At 52.2% G+C, this 7,672-nt stretch overlaps 1 protein-coding gene across 1 annotated transcript in view; it reads left to right on the top strand.

Annotated features, from left to right (window-relative positions):
• LOC118769725 (rho GTPase-activating protein 21-like) overlaps positions 1-7,672 on the top strand; it is an 85,007-nt gene that overhangs the window by 60,984 nt on the left and 16,351 nt on the right.

Raw genomic sequence — 7,672 nt, forward strand, 5'->3', positions numbered from 1 at the left:
GAGGGCTCTATCGTTTCTGCCTTGACTCAGGGGCCCGCTCTTGCCGTGCCTGTCCCTGTGTTCAGTATGAGCAGAGATTGTCCTCTGCAGATGTGGCCTCCCGTCAGAGGGGGCAGTGTTGCGTTCGGCAGAGATTGTCCTCTGCAGATGTGGCCTCCTGTCAGAGGGGGCAGTGTTGCGTTCGGCAGAGATTGTCCTCTGCAGATGTGGCCTCCAGTCAGAGGGGGCAGTGTTGCGTTCGGCTCGACACACTGGTGAGCGTTAGGAAGGGACCCCCATCTCCCAGAATCCCTGTCTCCTGGTGTGCTTCAGCCCATCACCATCTCTTCCTGGCTCTGATAAAGGACTCCCTTTCCAAGAACACCTATGCTGGCTGGATAAGCTCAGCAAATAAGATAACTGTGTTTGCATAGTTTTTTTTTTTTACATCAACAGACCTTAGACTAAAAAAAAAAAATTAAAAATTGTCAGCAAGTTTATTATAGTCCAAACATGTATTGCTCCTTAGAATGAATTCAAGGGCTCTACAAAAACAGCACAAGTCTTGTTGTGTGAGACGTGAAGATGCTGGCAGTGCTTATTCAGCAGGATATCTTGGTGCAGCTCCTCTGGTCTCTGCTGTCTTTGCAGGCCTATATGACTCTAGCCCTGTAAGTGCACAGGCTGTCTGTCAGTTAATGGCCGCTGTAACAGCCCTAATCGCCCTCAGCACTCGTGCGGTAGTGAATTTGCATACGTTGATCTGTGATAGGGGGGTGAAAGCGATGTGTTCGTTCCCTGTCGTTAGCTGTGAGCTGCTCACCGCTCGGAGCGAGTCGTCACGCTGCCGTGCTGATTGGCTGAGAGCAGCGTGAGCAGTGATAGTGCCGTTTGCTTTCACAGCTGCGTAGATACGGGGGCTCTGTTTTTGTAAGCCGTCCCGCTGCCCTCTGGGAGGAAGGCTGCGCTAGCCGCAGTGTTACGCTAACCATTACATTACATTACATTACATGTCTTTAGCAGACACTTTTATCCAGCTTCTATCACAATAGAACATAAGCATATCCATTCAAATTTAAATGAGCCACAGTGTCAGACCAGGCTAAACAACACTCCCAGACCAGTGAGTGTGAGCTTAACTCTATTCGAGCCCTACCACAAATTAACTTGTGCAGTCTGACAGAAGCCAACAGAAACAGTTTTGCGACCTGAGAAATTGCTTTAGGTGGCAGTGTTTCAGTTGCTCAGGCGAGCGCGGAAGAGCTGTGTCATCAGGTGTTTCTTGAAGACGGAGAGGGACTCGGCACACAGGAACAGGACGCGTAGGTCCCCTCCAGGGTTACGTCGGGTTACATAACAGCTGCGTGTTACAGGCGACGGAGCCGGTGAGCACACACGCGGGCTTCAGGTGTGTAGCCTCAGCACAGGTGTTGGGAAATCGCTGTAGGTGTGCCTCGACTGGCCCGTTTCACGCTGGCCGATGTAGCATCTGGCGTCATAAGTGTCCATTAGCAAATTACAGCGGCGCTAGGCTGGCTGTTGACAGACCTGTTAGCGCAATCACACCTGTGAAGGCTGAACTCCATTGTTTATTCAGCAGATAGGATGACAGCACTGCTGTTAGCGGCCTCACCTGCCATGCGTCTCTGCGCTTTCTCAGTCTGTCCGCGCCCCGCCTCATTTTCGCCCCGTCGCCACGGCACTGATGCTACTCACGGTGCAGATCATTTTTTTATGTCCCGTATTAAAACGAACTGATGTGTGTTATCGCCGCGGATGCGCTTCGGTAGTTTGACTGCGGGTGTGGTAGCCGCAGGAGAGAGCAACCGGAGCGGCACCGCGGTCACCGGCCCACCGGCCGTGGCTGTCTCCTCATGTCTCGACGCTCTCATCGCGCGTGAATCTGAGTCACCTGTGGACCGCTGCCACGGGGCCACTGCTTGTGCTGTTGAATGCTTAGGCGCTATTGGGAGTTTGCTGTTAGAGGGTCAGAATTCGGACAGCTTTATGGTTATGAATGATTGATCTGTCAGTTGAATAAATTCACTTTTTTCCCATTTTCAGAATGATTCCCGTATGCGGTAACTGGTGACTTGGCAGTGCCTTGGTTCTTTGAGTGCCCCTTTAAAGTAGATCTGTATGGATACGTCACACTGACCTGACTGACTGTAGCCAATGCCATACTGATCACTGGCTGGAGGAAAAACCGCTTTGATGTCGCTGTGTGACACATTTTAAGGTCAGCTGTCCCTGATTGTAGGAGTGAACTCAAAATCAATTTGTTTAAAAGCATTTTAAAATGAGGACATGTTTCATTTCCTACATTTGATTTTTGACTCCGTCTGAATATTTAGCCACTGTCACCGTATTTTTTGGAGGTTATTTTGTTGGAAGGTCTCGGCCAGGTTACCCGAGTGTTTTTTCCGCCTGAAAGGAGTCAGTGATATGTATATTGTCATAAATGCGGATAAGGATTAATATAACTTCTTAAAAAAAGAACCATTAATGCTTGTGAGGTCAAGGGCGTTATGAGCGGTAGTTAAGAGAAAACATCAGTTTTGTTGATCTACGCACATGACGGTTTTCCAGCTAATGGCATTTTTGTTTGTGTAGATATAAAGTATACACTATATACGCTCATCACATGAATGACATCACCAGCACTGGCAGTTCATTTTGCTGAATCACAGAAGTGAACTTGCCACAGCCTGCACTTTTCCTGGATGCAGAAACAAGCAGCTTGTTGTGGTTTGGAGCACTTCACTTCTGGGTTTGTATTGATAGCAAAAAAAAAACACGTAGCTATGCTTATTTATCATCCTCTTTTAATCCATTCCTTTTTGAGCGACATAAGTCTCAAAAAGGCAGCATCATGTATCATGCTGGGACAGAAATACTTTAATTTTCCTCCTTCTAATAATGGACGGTGTTATTCCCAGGAGCTCAGACGTCATTCACGTTATGCGTTTAGTTGACAGCTCCTGAAAGGATTAATCATTTGCTTGCCCTGCTGAGTAAGCAAGCGTTCGACTGCAAGCGCCTTTTTCCTGTCTTATTTTTCAGGTAAATTAGATCAGAATTGCGTAGGCTAGCCGTGTCCGGGATTATGAGGCCATGGGACTGCATGAGTGAGAGATACTCGGTCATGCTTGTTTTCTTTGGTGATGAAATGATTTTTCTTTTTGGCTAAGCATTACCTTGCAGTATACCTTGCGATTTAGTTCAGATGAAGTGAATTGTATGCACAGAGGTGGTGTAGTTGTACATGGTTGGAAACTGAGCTGAACTTGGGTTTTCATTATCATAAATGATTAACTGTAGATTTTAGGTCAGTGTTATTCGTGTAAAATTTGTTAACAGATTAAAATTTGATTGTCATTTACATTCCTAAGCATCCGTCCAAATTGGACCACTGTGATGGCCAAATATACAAAGCAGTTTCTCTTCAAACAAGCATGTTTACTGTGCCATGGAATTGTTAAAGAAGGTTGTCCTCTTTCTCTTTGAAGTCGGGCAAAGGCACCGACCAGTTGTTCAAGTTCTGCTAGGCATGTGCCGGTGATTGTTTTTCTTAGCGGCTGTCCCTGTGGGAGTGAGTTGCATAGCATAGATTTAACATGTTACCCACTTACATGAATTTCCTTAAAACATCTCAGGTGAAGTGGCTCACTCAGAAGGGGCTGCAACAGGTGTACTTTATTACACATTCAGACCGTTTCCCTTAACCCCATACCACCCTGCTGCTGTAGCTTGTAACTTGTGGCTATTTCTCAGATGCCACTCTAAATAAGCAGCGTAGCATAGTGGTTAAGGAGCAGGACTCGTAAAGGTTGCCGGTTCGATTCCCCATGGGGGCACTGCTGCTGTACCCTTGGGCGAGGTACTTAACCCAGAGCAGCCTCAGTAAATATCCAGCTGTTTAAATGGATAACATTGTAAAAATCTGTAATTGATTTAAATCACTCTGGATAAGAGTGTTTCTAAATGCTTGTAATGTAATGTAATAAAGTCTTAAAGAGAGCCAGTGTTGTAGAATTAGCACTGTAAATGTTCCTGTAACACTAGGCTGCTGAAGGCCTGCTCTGAGGGCATTGAGTACATAGGGAGGTGGCTTCAGCGTGCGGTGATGTCAGTCACATCTGCTGGGTGCCACAGGGTTAACGCCGGCCACTTCAGACGGCCGAGGCCTGCTGTAACCTGAGCCACGCCGCGCCACACCGCACCTGCCGACGGGAGGGCCCTGAGTCACCGTCTGCTCCTGTCCCACGGGGGTTAATCACTTCCTCTCCCCGCTGCGGGGCCCCCCCTGGGAATTTGGGAATTTCATAACCTGGCTCTTTCCTCGTCCGTGAAGCCGACCACACACCTCGGCTCTGCTCTGTTGGGCTGAACGTTCCCTCGTGTCACGTCGCGCCTGGATTAGTTTGTTTGAGTGTTCTGCTACCTGTGGATGGGATGTCCCTGACGCTGCTGCAGACGCGTCAGTGCTTTGGTCTCACCTGTTAACAGGAGTTCAGGTTCCTGTAGAAATGGCCCTCTAGGTTTTGCACAGCTGTGGGTGGTGGTACAGCCTGTCTACTGTAAGAGCGACAGATAAACCTTGCTGCTTTAATTTGGGCTCTGATCCCATTTGCCCATTGTTTATGCCTGTCAGATTTGATGGAAGGAGACTGATTTTGTGAAAGCAAAAGGCCACGTCGAATTTTGCTCGCATCCAAAGGTAATCCTGTTTCATTAACAGTTGGGAGTCGGCGGTCACTTGATCAGGGTGATGTCAGGAGTTGGGTGTGGGGGGGTGGTGGTGAGACTGCTCACTAAGACATGGCAGTGAGTCTGCGTAGCTGCGTGCGGGGACAGTGAGTCTGCGCAGCTGCGTGGGGGGACAGTGAGTCTGCGCAGCTGCGTGCGGGGACAGTGAGTCTGCGCAGCTGCATGCGGGGACAGTGAGTCTGCGGGGACAGTGAGTCTGCGCAGCTGCGTGCGGGGACAGTGAGTCTGCGGGGACAGTGAGTCTGCGCAGCTGCGTGCGGGGACAGTGAGTCTGCGCAGCCGCGTGTGGGGACAGTGAGTCTGCGCAGCTGCGTGCGGGGACAGTGAGTCTGCGGGGACAGTGAGTCTGCGCAGCTGCGTGCGGGGACAGTGAGTCTGCGCAGCCGCGTGTGGGGACAGTGAGTCTGCGCAGCCGCGTGCGGGGACAGTGAGTCTGCGCAGCCGCGTGCGGGGACAGTGAGTCTGCGCAGCCGCGTGCGCGTACAGTGAGTCTGCGCAGCTGCGTGCGGGGACAGTGAGACTGCGTAGCTGCGTGCGGGGACAGTGAGTCTGCGCAGCCGCGTGTGGGGACAGTGAGTCTGCGCAGCTGCGTGCGGGGACAGTGAGTCTGCGGGGACAGTGAGTCTGCGCAGCCGCGTGTGGGGACAGTGAGTCTGCGCAGCCGCGTGCGGGGACAGTGAGTCTGCGCAGCCGCGTGCGGGGACAGTGAGTCTGCGCAGCCGCGTGCGGGGACAGTGAGTCTGCGCAGCCGCGTGCGGGGACAGTGAGTCTGCGCAGCCGCGTGCGCGTACAGTGAGTCTGCGCAGCCGCGTGCGGGGACAGTGAGACTGCGTAGCTGCGTGCGGGGACAGTGAGTCTGCGCAGCCGCGTGCGGGGACAGTGAGTCTGCGCAGCCGCGTGCGGGGACAGTGAGTCTGCGCAGCTGCGTGCGGGGACAGTGAGACTGCGGGGACAGTGAGTCTGCGCAGCTGCGTGCGGGGACAGTGAGTCTGCGTAGCCGCAGGTGTGAGCAGAGCAGTCGCGCGGGGCCGCGGCAGCACCACCCGGCGCCCGGCGTCGGCCCCGCCCTGCGTTCCCCCGGGGACAAAGGAGCAGTGTTAGCGGCGGCACGGCCCTCGTCAATGGCTCATTTGACTAGGCGGCGCACGCGTCCGTCCTCGCATGAGGTCAGAGCAGCCGGGACTCTGTCCTCACAGGGCGCCGCGCGCTCCGGGGGAAGGAGCCATGCCACTGCGGCCGGGAGAGGGGCCGTGCTGGGCCTGTCCCCAGGCCTGTCCCCGGGCCTGGGGACACCGGGTCCCCCCAGGGGGCTGGCTCCACTGGCCCGCCGGGTGTCTGACATGCGCAGACTGCAGGGACCTGTACCAGCCCATGGAGGAGACTGACGGTGGGTGGGGCCCGGGGGGAGGGAGGGTTGGGGGCAGCGTGTGGGCGTTGGTTCTAAACCCACTGGCTTGTACTTGACAGGGGAGCCCTGAGGATGGGGGAGAGTGCCTGTGTTTTGAGTAGGAGCAGAGCAGACAGCCGCACCGCCTGGCTGGTGTCGTGTGGTTTCCTTATCAGGGTGTCTTTGAAAACTCAGCTGCTGTTGTTGCCGTACCTGCAGTGCTGGATCCTCGCCCGAGTGTCCGAGCTTGCTTTGCGTTGCGTTGGAATTGTGTCTCAGAATTGTTGTTTTTCGCTTTTTAAATGATGATATAAAGTTGTTTCCTTGTTAAAGATGCATGTTTCCCATGCAGAGACAGCAGATTTCTTCTGACAAATGGCTTTGTTTGTAGACAAACACGCCTTTCTTGTCTGATGGAAACATGAGCAGATATGTACAGTATACTGTTTATGTAATGTTTTGTAGTTAATGTTTCATAGTTAATGTCAGCTGTTTCACGAGTGGTACTATAGACAATCCTGCTTATATTAATAAATATTATATGATGCTGAGGTGACATTCTGTTAGTCTGTGGCTATGGGAAGCAATTAAGCAGTTCATTTCTGATGGCGCTTAGTTTCAATGAAATTGCTTTCTCTGTGTGTGGCAAACCTCGTGCTCTGGAGGAAATTCAGGCCATTTGAATGGATTGTAACCCCTTTACCCTTTGCTGTAAAGTAAAATGTTGGATAGGGCCAAGTGCCTGACACACACACCGGTCCCTGCTCCAGCATTAATGGGCTGCTCCCGTGGGTGCATGGTAATCTGTACGGCTGAACCGGAAAAGACACCCCTCACGCTTTGTCTGTCCTGTCTGTTCGGGACAGAAGTGTGCGGGGGGGGGGCCAACAGCGTAGCATAGTGGTTAAGGAGCAGGACTCGTAACCGAAAGGTTGCCGGTTCGATTCCCCAGGGGGGCACTGCTGCTGTACCCCTGGGGAAGGTACTGAATCCACAGTTGCCTCAGTAAATATCCAGCTGTATAAACGGATAATGTAATTGATGTAAGTCGCTCTGGATAAGAGCTAAATGCCAATAATGTAAATTAATGTAACGCAGTGTGTGCGCAACGTGTTCAGGTCCCCTCCCGTCCATCCTGTTTCGAGAGAGATGGGCTCTTGCGGTGTGCCGATACGCGCCCGGGTGACGCAGGTGTGCCCGGGGCTACGCAACGCCTCTCTCCCTCTTATCTGCACGTAGATTGGGCGGCTTATCTGTCGGAGCGAGCGCGCGAGTGTGCAGGCAGTCAATGGAGCCCTTTCACCCGGGCCGAGGGCGCGGCCTGCTCTTATCTCCCGCGTCCTGGTTTACGGAGGCTGGGTACACAGGGGGCGGATATGCAGTTAGACAGCTCACAGATGCGGTGTTGCGCAGGGGAGCAGCACAGTAAGCAAGACATGCCAGGAGGCAGTTCTTTCCACTGCCCTGTCCCATATAACTGAAGTTGTTGTTCTAATAATAATCCACATGGTGATACATAATTCACATGTAGATTTA

This window comes from Megalops cyprinoides, chromosome 2 (assembly GCF_013368585.1).
Source record: "Megalops cyprinoides isolate fMegCyp1 chromosome 2, fMegCyp1.pri, whole genome shotgun sequence".
In the NCBI taxonomy this organism is placed as follows: Eukaryota; Metazoa; Chordata; class Actinopteri; order Elopiformes; family Megalopidae; genus Megalops; species Megalops cyprinoides.